Raw genomic sequence first — 27,381 nt, 5'->3', positions numbered from 1 at the left:
TTCCTTCATCCTTACAACTGTTACAGGCTGAAAGGCTTAGACTCTTGTTTGACTCCTTTCTCTGTCCCTCCATGAGCCCTCAATTCCCAAGTCCTGTTGCTCTCTTAGCAACATCTCTCTCATCATCCACATTTCATCTCCCTACCCCTCACCTTGACTATTGATTGATCTACGCTCCTAATTGACAGCCTTGTTTTGCTACTCTATTTGGCAGAGTGACCGTCCAGCACAGCTTTGCTCTGGATGATTGATTTCCTTCCCAAAAAGTCCTACTATTTCCCCTTTACCTGCTGATCTGTTCACCTTATCCTGCAGTATTCTTGGCCCTCAACAATATGGTTCAATCCATCATGCCAAACTGATTTCCCTACACATACGAGCACAATTTGCTGATTCCAGAATATGTGTTATCCCTTCTACTACTGGTCTTTCCTTATGCTATTCCCTGGAGCACCCTCTCCTACTTTTAATGTCACCATCCAAACCCTACCCATCGTTCAAGATACATCTGCAAGTAATAGATAGGTCAATAACTAGTCAGAATGACCCTTTAGGATACCTTTCAGCCATGAGATGCTATAGTTATGGGAACTCACATTGTACCTTTTCTATGATGCCTTTTCAGATTTTCCGTCTATATGGGATCTTTCTCTGCTTTGAACTCTTGTAGGATAATGTACCTCTCACATGCCATGTATTTCTCTGGTTTTCAACTATTGTTCCCCCCAAATCTTTTGTGAGGTAAAATATTCTCCCATGTGTCACAGTGATGTGAAGGAAATCCCTGTTGGGGAACCTGCTTTTTCCTTTTCTGGGAATTGTGGCCCTCCTCAGGGATATGCCCTTACATCCATGTTCATTCTGTTCCACAAAAGTTGGACCATTATTCACTTACTTACTTTGATAAACTTAAAAATGAAGAGTTAGAAATTTTTTAAGGTGTGGCTGTGGTCTTAGGATTTGTTACCGGACAAGTAAATTCAGGGGCTCAGGCTGACATTTTGGGGTAGCTGTTTGGGGGTTGTATGTGCTGATGGTGAGCAAGCAAATAAAAGCAGGAGTGTGTAGCAAGCAGAGGTCAGCAGAGAGGCTTTCCCCGACATCTTGTCTAAAACTAAAGCCCTCAATCCAACCCCTTCTCTCCATTCCATCTTCTCTATCCCTTAATCCATTTCATCTGCTTCTACTTCACATAACTTATTTGGTTGCTTACTTCCTGTCTACCTGTTCCATTTCTCTATTGCTGCACAAAAACACAACCTCCAAAATTTAAAAGCTTTGAAACAAAAACAATCATCTATTTTGATCACAAATCTGCAATTTTGGCAGGGATTACTCTGCTCCCTAATGTCTGGGGTCCCAGATTGGGACTGAAACCACTGGGGACAAGCTGAGCATCTCTCTTTCCATGTATCATTCTCCACAAAGCTTTCGGCTTCCTCACAACATGACAGCTCCAGAGTAGTCAGTCTTCTTACAAGGTTCCCAGAGACCCAGATGGAAGCTGCAAGGCTTCTTCTGACCAAGTCCCAGAATTCCCCGAGCATCACATCTACCACATTCTATTGGTCAAGCCAGTCACTAAGTCCAGATTTCAGGTAAGAGATAGACTCCACTTCTCATGGGCAGAATAGCAGACATATAAAGGATATAGTTTACTGTCTAAAAAATGGTTTGGCTTACTGTCTAAAAACAAAATTAGAATTGAACAACTCAACACCAAAAAAAAAAAAAAACTCAATTAAAAAACAGGCAGAGGACTGATTAATAAAAAAAAAAAAAAAAAAAAAAAAAAAAAAAACAGGCAGAGGACATGGAGACATTTCTCTAAAGAGGACATACAGATGGCCAACACACATATGAAAAAAATGTTCAATTTTGTACACCTGAAACTAATAAAATAAAAAAAGCTTGTAGCAACTTAAAAAAAAAAGCTCAACATCACCAATCATCAGAGAAATGCAAATAAAAACCATAATGAGATACCACCTCACTCCAGTCAGAATGGCTAACATCAATAAATCAACAAACAAGTGTTGGCGAGGATATGGAGAAAAAGGAACCCTCGTGCACTGCTGGAGGGATTGCAAATTGGTGCAACCACAATGGAAAACAGTATGGAGGTACCTCAAAAAATTGAAAATGGAACTACCTTATGACCCAGCAATTCCACTCCTGGGTATCTCTCCAAATAAATCCAAAACACTAATTCAAAAAAAATATACACATCCCTATGTTTATTGCAGCGCTATTCACAATAGCCAAGATATGAAAACAACCAAAATGCCCATTGATAAGACTGGATAAAGAAACTGTGGCACATTTATACAATGGAGTATTGCTCGCCCATAAAAAGGAATGGAATCTTACCATTTGCAACACATGGATGGACCTAGAGAATATCATGCTAAGCAAAGTAAGTCAGACTGAGAAAGACAAATACCATCTGACATCACTTATAGAACAAACAAAACAGAATAAACAGAATAAAGAACAGAATAAACGAACAAACAAAACAGAAATAGACTCAGAGATATAGGGGAAAAAAAACTGATGGCTACTAGATGGGAGGGGGAGTGGATGGGGGAGAAGGTGAAAGGATTAGAAAGTACAAATTAGTAGTCACAGTATAATCACGGGAATATGAAATACAGTGTGGAGAATATAATCAATAATGTAAAGATTATGTGGGGTGCCAGATGGGCACTGGACTTATCGGGGAGATCACTTCATGGACTGTGTAGATGCTAGATGCCTGACCACTGCGCTATACACCTGAAGCTGAAATTGAATAATATTAAATGTCCACTATAATTAAATATACATTATATATATATATATATAGTCATGGGATGTGGAGTACAGCATAGGTAATATAACTATATACGATGTCAGAGGGTATTAGATTGGGGGGGGTTATCATTTTGTGAGGGGTGTAAATGTCTATTATATTGCTTTGTACACCTGAAACTAATAAAAAAGAAACTGAGTTTACAGTTTGAAAGGAATCACTAAATAGCAGACAAAAATATTGGAAAAAGATTAAGGCCTTGCATCATATGTTAAATGCACAGTGCTGCTCGAAAATAGGAATTGGCAAAGGATGGCCTGTGGGCCAAATCAGGCCCACCACCTGCTTTTGTAAATAAAGCTTTATTGCAGCTACACACAAAAACATTTTTTTAATTAGAATTGAACAGATTAAATGGACTATTATGAAATAGACTACAAAACATAATAGTGTATTTACAATTTTCTTCAGGTGTTTTAAAATATATACTTTCTATTGCTATTATATACTTCTCGGTCACTGCAAAGTTTGCAGCGGATGAAGTTCATACTTTGCCCTGGTTTTATGTCTTCCAGGTTGAAATCTTGACTTTTTCCCCCTTTAGGTTTGACTAGGTTTAGTTGTTGTATATGTTGAACCCCTTAACCTGTTGAAGTAGTTTGAGACAGACTTACTCAAAAAGACACCAGGGAAAAACGATCCCTATTAAGTAGGTAGGGGAAATCTTAATTTCAAACTTTAATGGAGGTTAGGAAAGATCATCATAATAATGTGTCTAGTGAGGGAGGGTGAGTTCCTACAGGATGGAGGAAACAAAAAAAAACCGAAACATCCTTTTTACTAAAAGGAAGGTGAGACCAACCCCAGGGCGCAGAGAGATGCATTGATTGATGATGCTTCCTGAGGGAGGAACCGAGCAGGCCAGGGAGTGGAACGGCCAGGGGAGCCAACAACGGCGTGGGGAACCAGGGGAGCGAGACGAAGGGGGTTATGCGAGGAGAGTGGAGGATGGCAAGAGAGGAAATCGCAAACGAGAGTGAGCGGTCAGGCGTGTAGACCATTGAGGCTGAAAGACGGGTACCTAGTTTGGAAAAGCTTATACGATATTCTTAATGTTTCGTAATAGTAAAAGGATGGAAGTTGAGCTCAAACTGATCTTTCTGAAGCGAGGCACTATGCAGAAAAGAAAATGGAGAAAAACGGGAGAGGGGGCAAGGGCGGTTGGTTTAAAAGGAAAAGCTGTGTGGGAGGACAGCGAGCGACTCAAGGCCTTAAAACCAGGGCGTGAAATGCTATTTGAATCTTCACCGTACGCCGTCTCTGGGTAAAGAGACGGGAACGTGTCCACCTTCACCCACGCCCCCGTCCTCTTTCTCTGTTGACATGCGATGTAAAAACTAGGGGGAGAGAGAGAGCTCTACATTAAGCAGGCTGTAAGCTTGGTTAGAAGTAACTACAGCAACGACCTGCTTGGATGGACAAGACGTCTTTCGCCCCTGCTCGTTCCCACCCTACCAAGTTCGACCGACCAGCCTTTTGCTTCGGTTTTCTGCGGGTGAAAAAGCCGAGCTGGGAATAGAAAAGAACAAAGAAAGCCAAAACTTCAGTTGCCGTGACTGACAAGAATTAACGTCACGCGTCACGGTGAAATGAGCTCTCCGGCGAACAAGGGTCAGTTTCGGGAAGAGATTTCTCGACCTGCTTTCTTCTTAGAGAACTTTCAACACAAAACCTGGTAGCAAGTATGAGATCGCGGGCTTAAACCCAATGAGGCGCTCAGAAAACTTCAACCAGACACAACTGGTAGAAAATGCACGAAATACAAGCGCAAATAAAACCACCGTAGGAAAAAAGTTTCGGGAGACGGCTGAACGCTGAACCCGTAACAAAACTTCTACTTTTAGTACCAGAAAACGCCAGGGGAGAGCGCGAACGCAGTCCCCCACTACCACAAATTATGCAGTCGAGTTTCCCACATTTGGGGAAATCGCAGGGGTCAGCACATCCGGAGTGCAATGGATAAGCCTCGCCCTGGGAAAACCACCTTCGTGATCATGGTATCTCCCCTGCCAGGTAAGTATGAGTTGCTCGGCCCGCAGCGGCCCCGACCCGCGAGCTCGCCTCGCCCTTCACGCACGGTCACTTCTCTCACGCGGCCTCCGCACCCTCGCTGCCTCGGGGCCCCTCGCCCCAACCTCGCCCATCGGGAAAGCAACCTCGGGAGCACTTGGATCTCGGGACGCGCGGGACGTGGGGGCGCGGGCTGAGCACGACCGGCAGCCTCTGCGCGCCCTGCTCATCCCCATACGCCACGCCCTTGTCGTGACGTCCCCGGCGTTCTTTTCCCTACGAGGGCGACGGAAGTAGAGTCAGATCTGCTCTGACTCTTGTAGTTCCGAGGAGTGTTCGTTCGTAGCTTAAAGTTACATCGAGGGGTTCGATCTTCTCACCGTCTTTTTCTAATCTTTTCCCCTAGCGGGAAATAGCAGTTCGGGCTTGTCAGCCCTCGGTTAGGTTTCTAGTTTGTTTCCCTTTTTATGTCTGACTTTGTGACCTGGAGCAGGTGAAGGGCAGGTTTGCTTGACCCCTAGGTTCCTCTAGATATGATGCACTGACTGTGTCAAGCGAAAAATATGAATGCATAAATATGTGTAGTATGCTACCCTTTGGGGAAAATATGAAAATAGGAAAAAAAAAACAGATGACTTGAGCGCAGTACATTGACTATAAGCATCTTCGAGTATGAGGACGAGAACTGCAAACAAATACTGAAGAGCCCCACAGCAAGTTTATCTTTGATAGCTATGTGGTTGTAACAGTTGTGTAATGATGCTGTATTGTAGGAATGAGCTAATGAGTAAATGGTTATTGGGAGTCAAGGTTCTCACTGTTGGAGGAGGTAGAAAGAAATATGGAATGGGGGAGGGGACGAAGGAACCATGTGTTCAGTTGGAAATTGGAATTGAAGATGTCAGTACGGGCTCGTTATTTTTAATAGATACACATATGTGTAGGGAATATACGCACTTCCCAGCGCCATCCACTGAAGAGGCCTAGGAGCAAAGACACCCAATAGCAATGAGCATACCTAGTGTCCTGCTCTTGCTTCCTGAATGCCATTCCCCGCTAAGAAGAACCGCTGCTCTTTGGAGACAGAGATGATTTTTCAAGAGTCAGAGAAGGTGACTCCATCCCTGGACGAGCCTGGAACATTGTTGTGCCAGAAAATAAGGAAATGCTTCAAAAATTAGATGAATATCTCAAAAGGTAGCTAACTTGACGGGGCTTCCATAAATCCAATCTGAGAACCTCTGAACGTCCAAGTAAAAAGTCACAGATTAGAAACAACTGACTAACAACCGTATTGATTGTACATAAGGGAAGTGTTGTCACGCAGCGGGTCAGCAGCCTACCCGGCTGTCCTCTCGTACCTACCCCTAAAGAAAAGAGAGTCTGTGACATTAATCCTTTCAGGGACTTGGCTTCACTTTTGTGCTTACACCTTATATATCTCCCTGTTAGGCTCCAGAGGATGGCTGGTTAGTCAACGACAAGAAAGATGGGGGCGGGGGGGGGGGACAACTCAAGCCAGGCACAGTCGAATGGGGACCAGCAGGAGAACCCATGGGGACCAGCAGGAGAACCCACGGGGTTGATAGAGGTGGGCATAGACCCCCACCTTCCCCCGGTTTTAAGGAGAGCTTCTGCCTTTGTGGCTGCATTCCTTCCCACGACCTGCTTGGGAAGAGATTCAATGGTGCAGTAACATCAGTTCTCCATCTATCCATTTCAGTAAGTTTCAGCATAAAGGTTTTGGCTCTTGGGGAGGTACATCCTGAAATTGAAGGTCCAGCTGTTTGCAGGCAAGGGTAATTAGTTCAAATCAGTTTCTTAGTATAATGTGTGAAATTCACAGACCTTGGAGAAAACAATGTTGCTTTCTTGTGTGTGCATGCATAAAAGCCAAAAGGCCGCCGCCGCCCCCCCCCCATTGGGTTGGGATTGGGGGGGGGGGCTCTCAGTCCTTTGAGGCTGTGAGACCCTTGGCCCCTGTTTCATAACTTTCTTGATTTCTGTTTCTTACTTTCTTAACCCTTCGCCGCCCCTTCTCGTTCGCTCACTGCCCGTGTTGCTGCGCTGGACGCGACAGGGAAGGAAGGAAAGTTCTTCCTTACAATTGAACACCAACTAATAAATATAGAATGAATGATAGAATTAGAAAAATCAACGTTTGGCAATCGTAATGCAAGAGTCATCAATGGATACTAGAAACTGTTGTGGTAAAGTTCGACAAGGAACAGGATATTTACATATCTTCAAATCACCGCCACACAAATTATGTAATAATCACAAAGGGCAAGCCTGGCGAACACCTCCAGGGGCAGATGGTTGCAGTACTGGCCCCATGTGCACCCGTGTGCTTCCGTAATACCCTCTCATCTTGACTCTGGACTTGGCTATGTGACTTGCTTTGGCTAGTGGAACATTAGCAAATGTGACGCAAGCAGGAGATTTTTTGAAAAGCGTTTTCTCGTTGGGACTTGCTCTCACTTGCTGTCCTGAGACCACCATGAGCTGAAGCCTGGGTTAGCCTAGTGGTGGCTAACCTGCAGGAGGTTAGCCTGTTGGAGGAAGCCTGGGTTGGTGAAGATGAACCGTGTCCGCGGAGGTCCCTGAGACTGACCAGGCCCCAAGTGACTGTAGCCATATGGGTGAACCCACTTGAGACCTGAAGAACTGCCCAACTGAACCCAGAATTGCTGATCCAAAGAATTGTGAGCAAATAAAATGGTCATTAATTTGAATCAATCAGTTTTAGGGTGATGTGTTACCCAGCAATGGATAACTGACACACCACCTTAACCGAGTAATCGATGTTAACACCACCAATAACTGAACAAACTGACTTCACGTGCCTCCAAATGTGATGCCCAGAGGAGGACAATATATTAATTTGCTAGGGCAGTCATGATAAAGTACAGGCAAGCTTCATTTTATTGTGCCTCAGTTTCGTGCGCCTCACAGATGTTGCAAGGATGGTGGATAGGCAAGTCCATCCACCAGCAAAAAGATTACGACTCGCTTTTTGTGATACTCACTTTATTATCGTGGTCTGACACCGAAACTGTAATATTATCTCCGAGGTATGCCTGTGTCACCAACTGCGTGGCTTAAAACAACCGATACCTATTCTCTCATTGTTCTGGAAGCTAGAAGTCTAAAATCGGGTGTCGGCAGGGCCACACTCGCTCTAAGACTCTAGGTAGAGTCTTCTCTTGCCTCTTCCCAGCTTCTGGTGGTGACAGTCAATCCCTGGCTTGGCGGTTACATCACCCCAATCTCTGCTTCTGTCATCACATGGCGTTCTCCACATCTCTGTCTTTACATGGCATTTCCTCTTAGAAGGATATCAGTCATATTGGATTAGGGCCCGCTCTAGCAACCGCACCTTAACTTGATTGTACCTGCAAAGATCCTATTTCCAAATACGGTACCAGGGGTTAGGACTTCAACATATTTTTTGGAGGGACGCAAGTCAACCCATAACAGTCACGAAATCATTCATGTAGTCTTTTTTAAAAATGCGTACCTGAACGTGATTATTGGACAACCCCCAAATTGAAATATATTCTACAAAATAACTGGCCTGTCGTCTTCAAAATTGCCTACGTAATGAAATACAAAGAACAACTTGGAACTACTTCAGATTAAAGTAGGTTAAAGAGACATGGCAGCTGAATGCAACACCTGGTTTTAAATTTTCCTTTGGTATAAAGGACATTATTGGGACAATTGATGTGAATTGAATAACGTCTGCAGAGTAAATAATATCGTGTCTATGTCAATTTCTTGATTTTGACCATCGTAATGGGGTTAGGTAAAAAGGATCCTTTGTTTTTAGGAAACACACACTAAGAAAGGAAACTTCCTGAAACAACCAACAATCAAAAAGGATGCTACAATACGTTTCCTCGGATCTTTCCGCAGCGAGAACCTCAGGTAAGCCTTCCCTGACCCTTATAATCGCTAGTCCTGTCTCTTGCCTCGCTTTGCGCCGCAGCACTGACCGCTCACGAAAACACCATAGTTGAATCATTTTGCTCATATCTGGGGGAGATGCACCTTTAACCTCCCCACTTGATCTCAGGACTTTTCTTGGATGGAAGTGAAAAAGACCAACCGGACAACCTGAAAGAGGCCACCGAACCTCCCAGGACGGAAATGTGACGTTTCTGTTCGTTCGATTTTCAGAGACGACGTATCACCCCTCCGCGGCCCACGCGTCTACCTCGGGAACCGACGCCTTGCCAACATTCTCAGTTCAAGTTTTCCTTTCACTGTTGCAAGATTGGGTTACTGCCTAATCTGGAAGAAAGCTCATGAATGAGAATTAAAACAATTTCATATCAAATTGGTGTCGAAACTCTGATCTTAGTATTTAACGTTTAATTGACACTCTGTGTGTCATTTTCGCTGAGACGGTGGTGAGACCAACCCCGAGCCCTGACCCCCGCCCCCTCGGTGGGGCCTAACTGCTGGGCACCCGGCGCGGCGAGATCCGGCCCTCTCCGGGGTCCCCCACCCCCACCCCTACCCCCGCCCCGAGGTCCCGGACTCATCCCCGCGCGCCCGCCTGCGCCCGCCCCGCCCGCGAGACACCGGCGGATCCGAGCGGGCGACAGGACCGGGGACGTCACGACAAGGGCGTGGCGTATGTGGATGAGCAGGGCGCGCAGAGGCTGCCGGTCGTGCTCAGCCCGCGCCCCCACGTCCCGCGCGTCCGAGATCCAAATGCTCCCGAGGTTGCTTTCCCGATGGGCGAGGATGGGGCGAGGGGCCCCGAGGCAGCGAGGGTGCGGAGGCCGCGTGAGAGAAGTGACCGTGCGTGAAGGGCGAGGCGAGCGCGAGGGTGGGGGCCGCTGCGGGCCAAGCAACTCATACTTACCTGGCAGGGGAGATACCATGATCACGAAGGTGGTTTTCCCAGGGCGAGGCTTATCCATTGCACTCCGGATGTGCTGACCCCTGCGATTTCCCCAAATGTGGGAAACTCGACTGCATAATTTGTGGTAGTGGGGGACTGCGTTCGCGCTCTCCCCTGACTTTTTTCGGGTCTTGAAGATTAGAATCCAAACGCGGAAAAACCTAGAAACTGGCCGGCTGGAAGCCCAACTTTTTCAGGGCAGCACCAGGAGGTCGTGTTAACACCAACTTTCCGAATTTTAACTTTTAGCGTTCGGGTGCTACGTTGTGTACGTCTGTGTGTACGCTTTTACCTTGTCGGACCTGGTTTTTGTTTCCCTACTGTTGGAAACGAAGCGGTGAGAATCTTTCCAAAGGCTTCCTGCTCCGGCTGGGAGGCCCAAAAATCTTCTCCAAAAGCTACAGAATCAGAGTTAACGTTTTAACAAGATTCTCAGTTGATTCCATGCACATAATAGTTTGAGACACGCTGGTCTAATAGACTACATGTATGTTTTAGTTTTCTGTCTGACTTTACCCACTGGAATGCAAATTCCAGGTCAGGGATCCTTGACTCTTTCTTGTTGACTGCTTCCTCCGTAGTTGGCTAGAATAGTGCATGGCTGGCTGTAGGCTTTTAATATGCTTATTGGATTAATTCCTGGATCTCAGGCTTGAGAGAGAGAGAGAGAGAGAGAGAGAGAGAGAGAGAGAGAGAGAGAGAGAGAGAGAGAGTTTTCCAGCAGGTTCCCAGGTTCTACCTCTGAGTCCCCGTTAGATTAAATAATAGTGACCTTCCTACAGAGAAATCACAGAATTGGAAACTTTCTGTTCAGCTTCATCAGTAACGTCTCTGAACACCACCTGCTTGAAGCAGCCCCTAGGTGAGAGCTATTAAAAAAACCCAAAAACCGGTCCCTGATCCCAGGGAGAGGATCCTCTAGTCCACACCATCAGCCTCCAGCCTAACCTCCTTCAGCCCCTTCTCACTTTAGGACAATGTGATCATTGTAGAGACATCAGAAAAAAGCAGGTAAAGGGTAAGCGCCTTATTTTATTTTTCTCACATACCCGCCCCTTCTGGGCATCCACTGCGCCACCCTGGTTCAAGCTGCAGGGGAGTCAAAATTTTACTTTTACCCTTTTAGGGTATCTGACAGGGCCCGAGAATCAAAAGGACATGAAACAGATTAACCGGAAGAAAGCATACAGATTTTTTTACACGTACATGGGAGCCCCCACAGGAAAATGACAACCCAAAGAAGTGAGGCTAGTCAGGTCTCCAAGCAGCCCTGGTTCCTTTCATTGGAGAACAGTATCTGGAGTACAAGATCTAGTGCTCAGTGCTTACTGATACTGGTGTGTCGTTGTTAGGCCCTATACCTACTTTATTCAATGGGTTACGATCGTCTTCTTCTTCTCCTTCTTCTCCTTCTTCTCCTTCTTCTCCTTCTTCTCCTTCTTCTTCATTAATTATCTTGATTTGGCCAGTGGGAACTCTTTCAAACCGGCGCCTTTGTGCTTGACATGCCCCACCCCACCCCCACCCCCATCAGTCCCTGTACGTTTCTTTACTTTTTATCACAGCTACATGTTCCAGGCTCAGCTCCGATATTCCCGGCCTAAGAGCCTGGCCTCCCCCGGGTGCTGATGTGCCCCTCCACCCTCCAGCCCACAATGAGCTAGGCTCACTTTTTGGCGCAGTAAGGCTTACCGGGAAGCGACGGAGAAAGGATATCGGCCTATGCGGGGAGACCACGTCCAGGGCTTCACCAGGCAGATAGATACCAAGCCCGCCGCGGTGGCCAGTCTGGGGGCTTGACTCCCCTCCTCTGCCCACTCGCCCGGATTCCTTTGGCAGAGACAGCTGCTTCCTGAAATAGATCAAGGTTCTGTGGCTTCCTGGAGAGGCACTGGAGTCCAAGGGGGGGGAGGGACAGAAAACACCGGTGTCCCGGTTGGACTCCTCGTCCCGGCTGCATGTATTTTACAAACGTTTCGGATCCCATCTGGTGTGTGTCCACCACCCAAGACCGCTCTCTCACTTCGCGAATGTCCCACAGGGGCACAGCAAGCCACACCGAAGTGGCCTTCCCTCGATCGACTGAGTGTGTCGCCACCCCCGTATCCCCCCCACCCCCACCCCCCGACTGGGCGGCAGGCACCTCCGCACCTTCGGATGAGGCGCGGTGCCTCGGAGTTCCCCCGCTACTCTCAGTGACACCTCAGACAGGAAGAGTCGGCCATCCTGGAGCTCACACTCGCGTGCGCTGGTCACCAAAACCCACTGTCCCCCACCTCACTCCATTCCCGTGAAGCACCGAAGCTAGGTTCACACCTCCGCATCCCTCAGGGGCCATATCTAATGAAGGTCTAAGGTTCTGTCTTTGGTCCCTGTCCCGCTGGTCTCCGCAGATGGTGGGGGCTCATCGAGGCTGGGGGCTCTCTGTAGCTGCAGAGCAATGGAATCTTCCCGAAGGTCCCCTGTCAGACTGCAATGGCACAGCCTCAGGCTCACTCAGCCAGGCTCACTCAGCCCGTCTTAGCCGTGGGTCAGCGGGGAAGGCTGGGACTGCAGGGGGCAGACCGGGAGCAGCTCCAGCTCTCCAGGAGAGGAAGACGTGCCGGGAAATGCAGTCTCCAGTTTGAGAAGTCGTACCAGAGCCGAAAAAAGCTGGTGGGCTCAGGGCTCGGCGCGGGGGGGGGGGGGGGGGGGCGGCAGCTGGGCCCCCGAGGCTTCAGAGAGCCACCACACTCCAGTCACCGCGCTTCCACGGCTGAGTCCTCTCTGGGATGCTGTCCGTCCGGCTGTGTATCGAGTCTTTGGAGTTTTCTACCCACAGGGGGGAAGAGAGCAAAGGACCACTCCTCTGGCCTTCTTCTCTGCACTCACACTCCCTCGCCCCACCCGGCTTCGTCCCCAAGGGGAAGCCGGCTCCTTCTTGGCGAAAGCCCAGCCCCTTTCCTCCTGGGTGCTCCCTGGTTGGGCCTCCGCATCCTCCTCCTCCTCCTCCTCTTCAGGCCCTGCCAATTTAGCCTTAAGAGCCCAGGCGCCAAAGTTGGCCATCTGGTCAGAACCCACAGGCCTGTTGCGGACTAAGGTGGGGCTGGACGCCAGGCGGTGGTGGCCCTCCCTGGTGGCGCAAAAGCGTCAGGCACTTCCTTCGAGCCGGAGTCGAACCAGCGACCTAAGGATGTCCGTACAGGTCTAGCCTACAGTCCTCCGCTCTACCAGCTGAGCTATCGAAGGGCGCACGCTGCCAGGGCTGGGTCATTACTTTTTCTTGAGATGACAGACGCCAGGACGCTGGAGTTCCCGAGATCCAACACGCCTTGTTTGAAGAGAGCGGAGCACACGCTGCCACCGCTCCCTCTCCGCGCTGGCGGAGCGAATCCTCAGCGCGTGGCTTGCTCCCGGGGCTTAGCGGTGGCCCGGAGCCCCGACTAGGATTTTCAGGATGCCTGGGCCCCAGCTCTCACCAGTTGCCTCATTTACCCTCCCCGTGCCCCTTGCTGCAGGGGGGACGACAGCAGCGCGTGGCCAGAAAGCGGGTAAGGGGAGCGTTGGCGAAACGGGCCCGTGGGGCGGGTGGGGGAGGCCTCCCGGGAGAAAGGAGGAGGACCCACCCGAACGCGCAGCGGGTAGGCGGCTGCGAACGGCCTAGCCAGCCACCTGATGGTTTTCAAGTGCCTTTAGTTCAAAATTATCATTACGCCAAAATGCATTTTTGGTGTGGCATATTCTGCCACCATTCAAAGCCAACATCACCTTTCCCAGATCATGCAAGTCTCCTGGTTGGTCTCCCTGCTGTGGTCCTTGCCACCCTTGCAGCCAGTGATTTTTTTTTTTTCTGGGGGTGGGGGAGCGGGGGTAGGAGGGGTCAGCTCAAGCCATTCCTCTGCTCAAAACCTTCAGGTTCCCTGAGATTTAAAGCCTCACAATGGTCTACAAGACCCTCATGATCTTACCCTCACCCAGTCCCCTCTCTGACTTAATTTTGTACAACTCTTTAATTTTGCGCGGGGCACAGGGCCTCCTCCGTGCTGGTCTCTAAACACAGTCCCTACCTAGGCCTTTGCTCCTGTTGATCTTTGTGCTAAGGATGCTCTTTCTCCGTGGTCATCCCTGTGACTAAACTCCCTCACTCACTTCAGATCTTTGCTCACAGGGCACCTTCTCAATGTGCCCTCTTCTGACCACCCAGTTTAACACACCACCTGCCCCTTACTGCAACTCCCGATCCCCCTTCTCTCATCTGTTTTCTGTGTTCATAGCTCTTGACTTCTAACATACGAATTAATTTACCCATTGATTCCATTGTCCATTTTCTCCCACCCCCCTTTCTCTAACTAAGGTATGAGCACCAAGAGGTCTTTTTGTTCCCAAGTTCCTGAACGGTGCCTGGCACCGGCTATGCACTCAAGAAACAGTTGTTGAATGGACAAATTCTCAATGTCATCAAAGAGATCAGAATATAAAAGAAGGGGGCCAGGAGCCAGGGTTCACCCTGGGGGAGATGCAGAGTTTCTTGTTTGATCACAAAACAGAGAATTTCTTAAGTTGAGAACTGCAGCGCTCCCAGCACTTAACTTAACCAACCATCCCAACCGCTTCCTGCACTAAAGAGACTTGACCAGACGCCAGCATGGCTTCTAGCAGCATCAGGTCCCGTCCCTAGGGTTGACCTCTGGCCCCCGATTCAACCCCAGAAAAGTTCAACATCTGACCGCCCGTTCTTCGAGGATTTACTTAAAAGGGCTTACAACTGTGAATATGCATCTCTTACAACTCCCAAGTGTCCCTCTCCAGGACTGAGAGCCATTCCTTTGAAATGTAATCGAGAAGGACAGAGACTCTGTCTCTCTCCCAGTGCCTGGGAGGATAACATCCTAACTTCAGTCATTGCCAGCCAACGAACACAACTGGCCTGATTGACTTTATGCTGACCGACCCTTTGTCGTTTTTCACTTCTCTGACTCTGTTGCGCCCCCTTCCTCTCATTCTCCCTTTAAAGCGCCCAAATCTCCTCTGCACAAACGGGAATAGAGCTCAGCTTTTCCCTTACTGTCAGTGGTTACTGAATAAAATGTACTTCACCACTTTCACTGCAGTCTGCTGTGTTTATCCTTGACAGAGTCCAAGTCAGAAAGGACCAGAGGGCACTTTGTGGGGCCACCCTGTGTGCGTGCTGGGGCAGTACGAGGGGAGAAGGTTGGAGGGCGCCTGACCCTGACCACTGGAGCTCCCGGGAGACCCGCGCCTGGCTGCGATGGAAGGGGACCGCTCAGCGCTTTAACCGGGTTTTCTTTCTACAAAACTTAGAATCCTGGGTGTTCGGTCTAGCGTTCTTAGGTGAGAGCCACTACACATTCTGAAGCACGTTGTGTCACTTTGACTCAGAAAGACCCCATGTATAAAACATAAGCACGATTTCTTATTAAGCGGCTTAGCGCTATCAGCCGGCACAAGGGCCTTTCCTGAATTTTCGATTACTTGAAGATGAGATCGAGCAGGCGAGGACAAACATGGGCTGAAATTTTCTTCTGCTGAGAGGAAGATGAGACCAACCCCGAGTCCTGACCCACCCGCCTCGGTGGGGCCTAACTGCTGGGCGCCGGGCAAGGCGAGATACGCCCCCCTCCCCCCCCCCCCCCGCCCCGAGGTCCCGGACTCGTCCCCGCGCGCCCGCCTGCGCCCGCCCCGCCCGCGAGACACCGGCGGATCCGAGCGGGCGACAGGACCGGGGACGTCACGACAAGGGCGTGGCGTATGTGAATGAGCAGGGCGCGCAGAGGCTGCCGGTCGTGCTCAGCTCGCGCCCCCACGTCCCGCGCGTCCGAGATCCAAATGCTCCCGAGGTTGCTTTCCCGATGGGCGAGGTTGGGGCGAGGGGGCCCGAGGCAGCGAGGGTGCGGAGGCCGCGTGAGAGAAGTGACCGTGCGTGAAGGGCGAGGCGAGCGCGAGGGTGGGGGCCGCTGCGGGCCGAGCAACTCATACTTACCTGGCAGGGGAGATACCATGATCACGAAGGTGGTTTTCCCAGGGCGAGGCTTATCCATTGCACTCCGGATGTGCTGACCCCTGCGATTTCCCCAAATGTGGGAAACTCGACTGCATAATTTGTGGTAGTGGGGGACTGCGTTCGCGCTCTCCCCTGGTAATTGCTGGTATGAAAATAAGAGCACTTTGTTCTTGGCGTGTTTGTCCAAAGCGGTGCAGCCAGTGAGCTCACGGGGGAGGTTTGTTTCGCTTAACGAGACGACGCTGTGTTTTCAAACCGTGCTCAGATGGTTTTTCCAGGGCTTCTTACAGTGACGACACGGGACTAGGTCCATTTCCAGGGCGCTCTTCATTTTTGAGGATGTCTATTACAATGCCAAACACACAACCTCAAAACCAGATGATCCTCCTTTCTTGGCTGCAGTTTGGACTGATTTACCATCACTGTCGTTAAAACATTCCATTAACAAGCCCTGTAGCTCCAGAACTCTACAACTGTTGGTTATCCTGACTTGACTACAATCATCTAGATGTTCTCTAACTAGTTATTCTGTTCCTCTATTACACATTAGACTGTGTAACAGTTGTAAATTTTTATATTGTCTCAAACTCCTGGCATATATCACATCATATTAGTTTTACTTTGGTATTATGATAAAAAAAAAACAAAAAACGTAACGACGATGGTCCTGCCTTTTTGCTCTTCAAGTAAATTGCTGGAGTTAGATCCAAACTAATACTAGTCCACCCGTTGTCCTAATTGGTTTTATATTAAATAATTATAGACCCCTCTTGTGGGACATAGCCCTGTAAATTTTCGTGCTAAATGACTAGAGAAAATAGCATCCTGAAGCTCTTTAGGAATCCTTTCCCATAAATACAGGACCCCATAATTAAAAACAATATTTAGACTTATCCACTAAAGGGACAGAAAAACAAAGCAGAACGCAGACTAACTAGTTAGAGACCATCTAGATGATTGTAGCCAAGTCAGGATAACTAAAAATTGCAGAGTTCGGAACTACAGGGCTTGTTAACGGAATGTTTTTTTTTTTTAGTTGTTTGTTTTTTTAATTTATTGGGGTGTCAATTGTTAGTAAAATTACATAGATTTCAGGTGCACAATTCTGTATTACATCATCTATAAATCCCATTGTGCTCACCACCCAGAGTCAGTTCTCCTTCCTTCACCATATATTTGATCCCCCTTACCTTCATCTCCCACCCCTCACCCCCCTTACCCTCTGGTAACCACTAAACTATTGTCTGTGTCTATGAGTTTCTGTTTCTCATTTGTTTGTCTTGTTCTTCTGTTGTTTTTGGTTTATATACCACATGTCAGTGAAATCACATGGTTCTCTTTTTCTGTCTGACTTATTTCGCTCAGCATTACACTCTCAAGATCCATCCATGTTGTCACAAATTTTCCTATATCATCTTTTTTTACTGCCGAATAGTATCCCATTGTGTATATATACCACAACTTCTTTATCCATTCATCTATCGAAGGACATTTTGGTTGTTTCCAAGTCTTGGCCACCGTAAAGAAAGCTGCAATGAACATTGGAGCACACGTGTCTTTATGTATAAATGTTCTCAGATTTTTTTGGGTAGATACCCAGGAGAGGGATTGCTGGGTCATATGGTAATTCTATTCGTAATTTTTTTGAGGAACCTCCACACTGCCTTCCGTAACGGCTGCACCAGTCTGCATTCCCACCATCAGTGTATGAGGGTTCCTTTTTCTCCACAGCCTCTCCAACACTTGTTACTATTTGTCTTGTTGATAGCCATTCTGACTGGGGTGAGGTGATATCTCATTGTGGTTTTGATTTGCATTTCTCTGATGACTAGTGGTGTTAAGCATTTTTTCATATGTCTATTTACCATTTGTATGTCCTCTTTGGAGAAATGTCTCTCCAGGTCCTCTGCCCATTTTTTTTTTTTTTTTTAATATTTTTATTGATGAAGGGGAACAGGACTTTATTGGGGAACAGTGTGGGGAACAGTGTGTAATTCCAGGCCTTTTTCCAAGTCAAGTTGTTGTCCTTTCAGTCTTAGTTGTGGAGGGCACAGCTCAGCTCCAAGTCCAGTTGCCGTTGCTAGTTGCAGGGGGCACAGCCCACCATCCCTTGCGGGACTCGAGGAATTGAACTGGCAACCTTGTGGTTGGGAGCCCACTGGCCCATGTGGGCATCGAACCGGCAGCCTTCGGAGTCAGGAGCACGGAGCTCTAACCGCCTGAGCCACCCATTTTTCAATTGGGTTGTTTTGTTGTTGTTGAGTTGCATGAGTTCTTTGTATATTTTGGATATTAGCCCCTTATCGGAGGCACTGTTTGCAAAAATCTTCTCCCATTCAGTTGGTTGCCTCTTTATTTTGTCCATGGTTTCTTTTGCTGTGCAGAAGCTTTTAAGTTTCATATAGTCCCATTCGTTTATTTTAGCTTTTACTTCCATTGCCTTTGGAGTCAAATTCATAAAATGCTCTTTGAACCCAAGGTCCATAAGTTTAGTACCTATGTTTTCTTCTATGCAGTTTATTGTGTCAGGTCCTATGCTTAAGTCTTTGATCCATTTTGAATTAATTTTGGTACATGGTGACAAATAGCACAAAAGTCCATCGCATTCCTATAACTAACAATGAAATCTCAGAAAAAGAAATACAAAAAACAATTCCTTTTGCAATTGCAGCAAAAAGGATAAAATACCTAGGAATAAACTTAACCAAGGATGTGAAGGACCTATATGCAGAAAACTATAAGACATTTTTGAAAGAAATTGAGAAGACCCAAAGAAATAGAAAGACATTCCATGCTCATGGATTGGAAGAATCAACATAGTTAAAATGGCCATATTTCCCAAAGCAATATACAGATTTAATGCAATCCCCATCAAAATCCCAATGGCATTTTTTAAAGAAATAGAACAAAAACTCATCAGATTTGTTTGGAACCACAAAAGACCCGGAATAGCCAAAGCAATCTTAAGATAAAAAAGAACAATAATGGAGGTATCACACTTCCTGACTTTTAGCTTGTACTACAGGGCAACAATAATCAAAACACCATAGTATTGGCAGAAAAACAGACACATAGACCAATGGAATAGAATTAAGAACCCAGAAATAAAACCACATAAATATGGACAGATAATTTTTGACAAAGAAGCTAAAGACAAACATACAATGGGGGAAAGACAGCCTCTTCCGTAAATGGTGCTGGGAGAATTGGATAGCCACGTGCAAAAAAAAGAAAATGGAATGTTTTAACGACAGTGATGGTAAATCAGTCCAAACTGCAGCCAAGAAAGGAGGATCATCTGGTTTTGAGGTTGTGTGTTTGGCATTGTAATAGACATCCTCAAAAATGAAGAGCGCCCTGGAAATGGACCTAGTCCCGTGTCGTCACTGTAAGAAGCCCTGGAAAAACCATCTGAGCACGGTTTGAAAACACAGCGTCGTCTCGTTAAGCGAAACAAACCTCCCCCGTGAGCTCACTGGCTGCACCGCTTTGGACAAACACGCCAAGAACAAAGTGCTCTTATTTTCATACCAGCAATTACCAGGGGAGAGCGCGAACGCAGTCCCCCACTACCACAAATTATGCAGTCGAGTTTCCCACATTTGGGGAAATCGCAGGGGTCAGCACATCCGGAGTGCAATGGATAAGCCTCGCCCTGGGAAAACCACCTTCGTGATCATGGTATCTCCCCTGCCAGGTAAGTATGAGTTGCTCGGCCCGCAGCGGCCCCCACCCTCGCGCTCGCCTCGCCCTTCACGCACGGTCACTTCTCTCACGCGGCCTCCGCACCCTCGCTGCCTCGGGCCCCCTCGCCCCAACCTCGCCCATCGGGAAAGCAACCTCGGGAGCATTTGGATCTCGGACGCGCGGGACGTGGGGGCGCGAGCTGAGCACGACCGGCAGCCTCTGCGCGCCCTGCTCATTCACATACGCCACGCCCTTGTCGTGACGTCCCCGGTCCTGTCGCCCGCTCGGATCCGCCGGTGTCTCGCGGGCGGGGCGGGCGCAGGCGGGCGCGCGGGGACGAGTCCGGGACCTCGGGGCGGGGGGGGGGGGGGGAGGGGGGCGTATCTCGCCTTGCCCGGCGCCCAGCAGTTAGGCCCCACCGAGGCGGGTGGGTCAGGACTCGGGGTTGGTCTCATCTTCCTCTCAGCAGAAGAAAATTTCAGCCCATGTTTGTCCTCGCCTGCTCGATCTCATCTTCAAGTAATCGAAAATTCAGGAAAGGCCCTTGTGCCGGCTGATAGCGCTAAGCCGCTTAATAAGAAATCGTGCTTATGTTTTATACATGGGGTCTTTCTGAGTCAAAGTGACACAACGTGCTTCAGAATGTGTAGTGGCTCTCACCTAAGAACGCTAGACCGAACACCCAGGATTCTAAGTTTTGTAGAAAGAAAACCCGGTTAAAGCGCTGAGCGGTCCCCTTCCATCGCAGCCAGGCGCGGGTCTCCCGGGAGCTCCAGTGGTCAGGGTCAGGCGCCCTCCAACCTTCTCCCCTCGTACTGCCCCAGCACGCACACAGGGTGGCCCCACAAAGTGCCCTCTGGTCCTTTCTGACTTGGACTCTGTCAAGGATAAACACAGCAGACTGCAGTGAAAGTGGTGAAGTACATTTTATTCAGTAACCACTGACAGTAAGGGAAAAGCTGAGCTCTATTCCCGTTTGTGCAGAGGAGATTTGGGCGCTTTAAAGGGAGAATGAGAGGAAGGGGGCGCAACAGAGTCAGAGAAGTGAAAAACGACAAAGGGTCGGTCAGCATAAAGTCAATCAGGCCAGTTGTGTTCGTTGGCTGGCAATGACTGAAGTTAGGATGTTATCCTCCCAGGCACTGGGAGAGAGACAGAGTCTCTGTCCTTCTCGATTACATTTCAAAGGAATGGCTCTCAGTCCTGGAGAGGGACACTTGGGAGTTGTAAGAGATGCATATTCACAGTTGTAAGCCCTTTTAAGTAAATCCTCGAAGAACGGGCGGTCAGATGTTGAACTTTTCTGGGGTTGAATCGGGGGCCAGAGGTCAACCCTAGGGACGGGACCTGATGCTGCTAGAAGCCATGCTGGCGTCTGGTCAAGTCTCTTTAGTGCAGGAAGCGGTTGGGATGGTTGGTTAAGTTAAGTGCTGGGAGCGCTGCAGTTCTCAACTTAAGAAATTCTCTGTTTTGTGATCAAACAAGAAACTCTGCATCTCCCCCAGGGTGAACCCTGGCTCCTGGCCCCCTTCTTTTATATTCTGATCTCTTTGATGACATTGAGAATTTGTCCATTCAACAACTGTTTCTTGAGTGCATAGCCGGTGCCAGGCACCGTTCAGGAACTTGGGAACAAAAAGACCTCTTGGTGCTCATACCTTAGTTAGAGAAAGGGGGGTGGGAGAAAATGGACAATGGAATCAATGGGTAAATTAATTCGTATGTTAGAAGTCAAGAGCTATGAACACAGAAAACAGATGAGAGAAGGGGGATCGGGAGTTGCAGTAAGGGGCAGGTGGTGTGTTAAACTGGGTGGTCAGAAGAGGGCACATTGAGAAGGTGCCCTGTGAGCAAAGATCTGAAGTGAGTGAGGGAGTTTAGTCACAGGGATGACCACGGAGAAAGAGCATCCTTAGCACAAAGATCAACAGGAGCAAAGGCCTAGGTAGGGACTGTGTTTAGAGACCAGCACGGAGGAGGCCCTGTGCCCCGCGCAAAATTAAAGAGTTGTACAAAATTAAGTCAGAGAGGGGACTGGGTGAGGGTAAGATCATGAGGGTCTTGTAGACCATTGTGAGGCTTTAAATCTCAGGGAACCTGAAGGTTTTGAGCAGAGGAATGGCTTGAGCTGACCCCTCCTACCCCCGCTCCCCCACCCCCAGAAAAAAAAAAAATCACTGGCTGCAAGGGTGGCAAGGACCACAGCAGGGAGACCAACCAGGAGACTTGCATGATCTGGGAAAGGTGATGTTGGCTTTGAATGGTGGCAGAATATGCCACACCAAAAATGCATTTTGGCGTAATGATAATTTTGAACTAAAGGCACTTGAAAACCATCAGGTGGCTGGCTAGGCCGTTCGCAGCCGCCTACCCGCTGCGCGTTCGGGTGGGTCCTCCTCCTTTCTCCCGGGAGGCCTCCCCCACCCGCCCCACGGGCCCGTTTCGCCAACGCTCCCCTTACCCGCTTTCTGGCCACGCGCTGCTGTCGTCCCCCCTGCAGCAAGGGGCACGGGGAGGGTAAATGAGGCAACTGGTGAGAGCTGGGGCCCAGGCATCCTGAAAATCCTAGTCGGGGCTCCGGGCCACCGCTAAGCCCCGGGAGCAAGCCACGCGCTGAGGATTCGCTCCGCCAGCGCGGAGAGGGAGCGGTGGCAGCGTGTGCTCCGCTCTCTTCAAACAAGGCGTGTTGGATCTCGGGAACTCCAGCGTCCTGGCGTCTGTCATCTCAAGAAAAAGTAATGACCCAGCCCTGGCAGCGTGCGCCCTTCGATAGCTCAGCTGGTAGAGCGGAGGACTGTAGGCTAGACCTGTACGGACATCCTTAGGTCGCTGGTTCGACTCCGGCTCGAAGGAAGTGCCTGACGCTTTTGCGCCACCAGGGAGGGCCACCACCGCCTGGCGTCCAGCCCCACCTTAGTCCGCAACAGGCCTGTGGGTTCTGACCAGATGGCCAACTTTGGCGCCTGGGCTCTTAAGGCTAAATTGGCAGGGCCTGAAGAGGAGGAGGAGGAGGAGGATGCGGAGGCCCAACCAGGGAGCACCCAGGAGGAAAGGGGCTGGGCTTTCGCCAAGAAGGAGCCGGCTTCCCCTTGGGGACGAAGCCGGGTGGGGCGAGGGAGTGTGAGTGCAGAGAAGAAGGCCAGAGGAGTGGTCCTTTGCTCTCTTCCCCCCTGTGGGTAGAAAACTCCAAAGACTCGATACACAGCCGGACGGACAGCATCCCAGAGAGGACTCAGCCGTGGAAGCGCGGTGACTGGAGTGTGGTGGCTCTCTGAAGCCTCGGGGGCCCAGCTGCCGCCCCCCCCCCCCCCCCCCCGCGCCGAGCCCTGAGCCCACCAGCTTTTTTCGGCTCTGGTACGACTTCTCAAACTGGAGACTGCATTTCCCGGCACGTCTTCCTCTCCTGGAGAGCTGGAGCTGCTCCCGGTCTGCCCCCTGCAGTCCCAGCCTTCCCCGCTGACCCACGGCTAAGACGGGCTGAGTGAGCCTGGCTGAGTGAGCCTGAGGCTGTGCCATTGCAGTCTGACAGGGGACCTTCGGGAAGATTCCATTGCTCTGCAGCTACAGAGAGCCCCCAGCCTCGATGAGCCCCCACCATCTGCGGAGACCAGCGGGACAGGGACCAAAGACAGAACCTTAGACCTTCATTAGATATGGCCCCTGAGGGATGCGGAGGTGTGAACCTAGCTTCGGTGCTTCACGGGAATGGAGTGAGGTGGGGGACAGTGGGTTTTGGTGACCAGCGCACGCGAGTGTGAGCTCCAGGATGGCCGACTCTTCCTGTCTGAGGTGTCACTGAGAGTAGCGGGGGAACTCCGAGGCACCGCGCCTCATCCGAAGGTGCGGAGGTGCCTGCCGCCCAGTCGGGGGGTGGGGGTGGGGGGGATACGGGGGTGGCGACACACTCAGTCGATCGAGGGAAGGCCACTTCGGTGTGGCTTGCTGTGCCCCTGTGGGACATTCGCGAAGTGAGAGAGCGGTCTTGGGTGGTGGACACACACCAGATGGGATCCGAAACGTTTGTAAAATACATGCAGCCGGGACGAGGAGTCCAACCGGGACACCGGTGTTTTCTGTCCCTCCCCCCCCTTGGACTCCAGTGCCTCTCCAGGAAGCCACAGAACCTTGATCTATTTCAGGAAGCAGCTGTCTCTGCCAAAGGAATCCGGGCGAGTGGGCAGAGGAGGGGAGTCAAGCCCCCAGACTGGCCACCGCGGCGGGCTTGGTATCTATCTGCCTGGTGAAGCCCTGGACGTGGTCTCCCCGCATAGGCCGATATCCTTTCTCCGTCGCTTCCCGGTAAGCCTTACTGCGCCAAAAAGTGAGCCTAGCTCATTGTGGGCTGGAGGGTGGAGGGGCACATCAGCACCCGGGGGAGGCCAGGCTCTTAGGCCGGGAATATCGGAGCTGAGCCTGGAACATGTAGCTGTGATAAAAAGTAAAGAAACGTACAGGGACTGATGGGGGTGGGGGTGGGGTGGGGCATGTCAAGCACAAAGGCGCCGGTTTGAAAGAGTTCCCACTGGCCAAATCAAGATAATTAATGAAGAAGAAGGAGAAGAAGGAGAAGAAGGAGAAGAAGGAGAAGAAGGAGAAGAAGAAGACGATCGTAACCCATTGAATAAAGTAGGTATAGGGCCTAACAACGACACACCAGTATCAGTAAGCACTGAGCACTAGATCTTGTACTCCAGATACTGTTCTCCAATGAAAGGAACCAGGGCTGCTTGGAGACCTGACTAGCCTCACTTCTTTGGGTTGTCATTTTCCTGTGGGGGCTCCCATGTACGTGTAAAAAAATCTGTATGCTTTCTTCCGGTTAATCTGTTTCATGTCCTTTTGATTCTCGGGCCCTGTCAGATACCCTAAAAGGGTAAAAGTAAAATTTTGACTCCCCTGCAGCTTGAACCAGGGTGGCGCAGTGGATGCCCAGAAGGGGCGGGTATGTGAGAAAAATAAAATAAGGCGCTTACCCTTTACCTGCTTTTTTCTGATGTCTCTACAATGATCACATTGTCCTAAAGTGAGAAGGGGCTGAAGGAGGTTAGGCTGGAGGCTGATGGTGTGGACTAGAGGATCCTCTCCCTGGGATCAGGGACCGGTTTTTGGGTTTTTTTAATAGCTCTCACCTAGGGGCTGCTTCAAGCAGGTGGTGTTCAGAGACGTTACTGATGAAGCTGAACAGAAAGTTTCCAATTCTGTGATTTCTCTGTAGGAAGGTCACTATTATTTAATCTAACGGGGACTCAGAGGTAGAACCTGGGAACCTGCTGGAAAACTCTCTCTCTCTCTCTCTCTCTCTCTCTCTCTCTCTCTCTCTCTCTCTCTCTCTCTCTCAAGCCTGAGATCCAGGAATTAATCCAATAAGCATATTAAAAGCCTACAGCCAGCCATGCACTATTCTAGCCAACTACGGAGGAAGCAGTCAACAAGAAAGAGTCAAGGATCCCTGACCTGGAATTTGCATTCCAGTGGGTAAAGTCAGACAGAAAACTAAAACATACATGTAGTCTATTAGACCAGCGTGTCTCAAACTATTATGTGCATGGAATCAACTGAGAATCTTGTTAAAACGTTAACTCTGATTCTGTAGCTTTTGGAGAAGATTTTTGGGCCTCCCAGCCGGAGCAGGAAGCCTTTGGAAAGATTCTCACCGCTTCGTTTCCAACAGTAGGGAAACAAAAACCAGGTCCGACAAGGTAAAAGCGTACACACAGACGTACACAACGTAGCACCCGAACGCTAAAAGTTAAAATTCGGAAAGTTGGTGTTAACACGACCTCCTGGTGCTGCCCTGAAAAAGTTGGGCTTCCAGCCGGCCAGTTTCTAGGTTTTTCCGCGTTTGGATTCTAATCTTCAAGACCCGAAAAAAGTCAGGGGAGAGCGCGAACGCAGTCCCCCACTACCACAAATTATGCAGTCGAGTTTCCCACATTTGGGGAAATCGCAGGGGTCAGCACATCCGGAGTGCAATGGATAAGCCTCGCCCTGGGAAAACCACCTTCGTGATCATGGTATCTCCCCTGCCAGGTAAGTATGAGTTGCTTGGCCCGCAGCGGCCCCCACCCTCGCGCTCGCCTCGCCCTTCACGCACGGTCACTTCTCTCACGCGGCCTCCGCACCCTCGCTGCCTCGGGGCCCCTCGCCCCATCCTCGCCCATCGGGAAAGCAACCTCGGGAGCATTTGGATCTCGGACGCGCGGGACGTGGGGGCGCGGGCTGAGCACGACCGGCAGCCTCTGCGCGCCCTGCTCATCCACATACGCCACGCCCTTGTCGTGACGTCCCCGGTCCTGTCGCCCGCTCGGATCCGCCGGTGTCTCGCGGGCGGGGCGGGCGCAGGCGGGCGCGCGGGGATGAGTCCGGGACCTCGGGGCGGGGGTAGGGGTGGGGGTGGGGGACCCCGGAGAGGGCCGGATCTCGCCGCGCCGGGTGCCCAGCAGTTAGGCCCCACCGAGGGGGCGGGGGTCAGGGCTCGGGGTTGGTCTCACCACCGTCTCAGCGAAAATGACACACAGAGTGTCAATTAAACGTTAAATACTAAGATCAGAGTTTCGACACCAATTTGATATGAAATTGTTTTAATTCTCATTCATGAGCTTTCTTCCAGATTAGGCAGTAACCCAATCTTGCAACAGTGAAAGGAAAACTTGAACTGAGAATGTTGGCAAGGCGTCGGTTCCCGAGGTAGACGCGTGGGCCGCGGAGGGGTGATACGTCGTCTCTGAAAATCGAACGAACAGAAACGTCACATTTCCGTCCTGGGAGGTTCGGTGGCCTCTTTCAGGTTGTCCGGTTGGTCTTTTTCACTTCCATCCAAGAAAAGTCCTGAGATCAAGTGGGGAGGTTAAAGGTGCATCTCCCCCAGATATGAGCAAAATGATTCAACTATGGTGTTTTCGTGAGCGGTCAGTGCTGCGGCGCAAAGCGAGGCAAGAGACAGGACTAGCGATTATAAGGGTCAGGGAAGGCTTACCTGAGGTTCTCGCTGCGGAAAGATCCGAGGAAACGTATTGTAGCATCCTTTTTGATTGTTGGTTGTTTCAGGAAGTTTCCTTTCTTAGTGTGTGTTTCCTAAAAACAAAGGATCCTTTTTACCTAACCCCATTACGATGGTCAAAATCAAGAAATTGACATAGACACGATATTATTTACTCTGCAGACGTTATTCAATTCACATCAATTGTCCCAATAATGTCCTTTATACCAAAGGAAAATTTAAAACCAGGTGTTGCATTCAGCTGCCATGTCTCTTTAACCTACTTTAATCTGAAGTAGTTCCAAGTTGTTCTTTGTATTTCATTACGTAGGCAATTTTGAAGACGACAGGCCAGTTATTTTGTAGAATATATTTCAATTTGGGGGTTGTCCAATAATCACGTTCAGGTACGCATTTTTAAAAAAGACTACATGAATGATTTCGTGACTGTTATGGGTTGACTTGCGTCCCTCCAAAAAATATGTTGAAGTCCTAACCCCTGGTACCGTATTTGGAAATAGGATCTTTGCAGGTACAATCAAGTTAAGGTGCGGTTGCTAGAGCGGGCCCTAATCCAATATGACTGATATCCTTCTAAGAGGAAATGCCATGTAAAGACAGAGATGTGGAGAACGCCATGTGATGACAGAAGCAGAGATTGGGGTGATGTAACCGCCAAGCCAGGGATTGACTGTCACCACCAGAAGCTGGGAAGAGGCAAGAGAAGACTCTACCTAGAGTCTTAGAGCGAGTGTGGCCCTGCCGACACCCGATTTTAGACTTCTAGCTTCCAGAACAATGAGAGAATAGGTATCGGTTGTTTTAAGCCACGCAGTTGGTGACACAGGCATACCTCGGAGATAATATTACAGTTTCGGTGTCAGACCACGATAATAAAGTGAGTATCACAAAAAGCGAGTCGTAATCTTTTTGCTGGT

The 27,381-nt window shown here is 49.5% G+C and overlaps 2 long non-coding RNA genes and 7 other non-coding genes across 9 annotated transcripts; 4 read left to right on the top strand and 5 right to left on the bottom strand.

The window, feature by feature from the left end:
• Positions 1-4,708: 4,708 nt before the first annotated feature.
• LOC141570844 (U1 spliceosomal RNA) lies at positions 4,709-4,872 on the bottom strand. The gene has a single exon (XR_012495293.1). It is a non-coding gene; the product is annotated as a U1 spliceosomal RNA (small nuclear RNA).
• Positions 4,873-9,397: 4,525 nt separating this feature from the next.
• On the bottom strand, positions 9,398-12,435 carry LOC141570626 (uncharacterized). The gene is made up of 3 exons (XR_016020770.1): positions 11,928-12,435; positions 11,469-11,628; positions 9,398-10,427 (listed from the first exon to the last, which is right to left on the bottom strand). It is a non-coding gene; the product is annotated as an uncharacterized LOC141570626 (long non-coding RNA).
• Positions 9,730-9,893, top strand: LOC141570855 (U1 spliceosomal RNA). The gene has a single exon (XR_012495301.1). It is a non-coding gene; the product is annotated as a U1 spliceosomal RNA (small nuclear RNA).
• A 479-nt stretch (positions 12,436-12,914) lies between the features above and the next one.
• Positions 12,915-13,004, bottom strand: TRNAY-GUA (transfer RNA tyrosine (anticodon GUA)). The gene is given in 2 exon segments: positions 12,915-12,950; positions 12,968-13,004. It is a non-coding gene; the product is annotated as a tRNA-Tyr (tRNA).
• A 2,744-nt stretch (positions 13,005-15,748) lies between these two features.
• LOC141570866 (U1 spliceosomal RNA) lies at positions 15,749-15,912 on the top strand. Its single transcript, XR_012495311.1, has one exon. It is a non-coding gene; the product is annotated as a U1 spliceosomal RNA (small nuclear RNA).
• Positions 15,913-19,318: 3,406 nt separating this feature from the next.
• LOC141570877 (U1 spliceosomal RNA) lies at positions 19,319-19,482 on the bottom strand. Its single transcript, XR_012495322.1, has one exon. It is a non-coding gene; the product is annotated as a U1 spliceosomal RNA (small nuclear RNA).
• Positions 19,483-22,227: 2,745 nt separating this feature from the next.
• Positions 22,228-22,317, top strand: TRNAY-GUA (transfer RNA tyrosine (anticodon GUA)). Its single transcript is given in 2 exon segments — positions 22,228-22,264; positions 22,282-22,317. It is a non-coding gene; the product is annotated as a tRNA-Tyr (tRNA).
• Positions 22,318-22,788: 471 nt separating this feature from the next.
• Positions 22,789-25,834, top strand: LOC109457476 (uncharacterized). The gene is made up of 3 exons (XR_012494837.2): positions 22,789-23,304; positions 23,604-23,763; positions 24,805-25,834. It is a non-coding gene; the product is annotated as an uncharacterized LOC109457476 (long non-coding RNA).
• On the bottom strand, positions 25,339-25,502 carry LOC141570888 (U1 spliceosomal RNA). Its single transcript, XR_012495333.1, has one exon. It is a non-coding gene; the product is annotated as a U1 spliceosomal RNA (small nuclear RNA).
• Positions 25,835-27,381: the final 1,547 nt, after the last annotated feature.

This window comes from Rhinolophus sinicus, chromosome 3 (assembly GCF_057876585.1).
Source record: "Rhinolophus sinicus isolate RSI-liver-muscle chromosome 3, RSI-T2T, whole genome shotgun sequence".
NCBI classification, from domain to species: Eukaryota; Metazoa; Chordata; class Mammalia; order Chiroptera; family Rhinolophidae; genus Rhinolophus; species Rhinolophus sinicus.
Note: the sequence above shows the minus strand (reverse complement) of the source record. Positions and strands in the feature narration are given on the sequence as shown.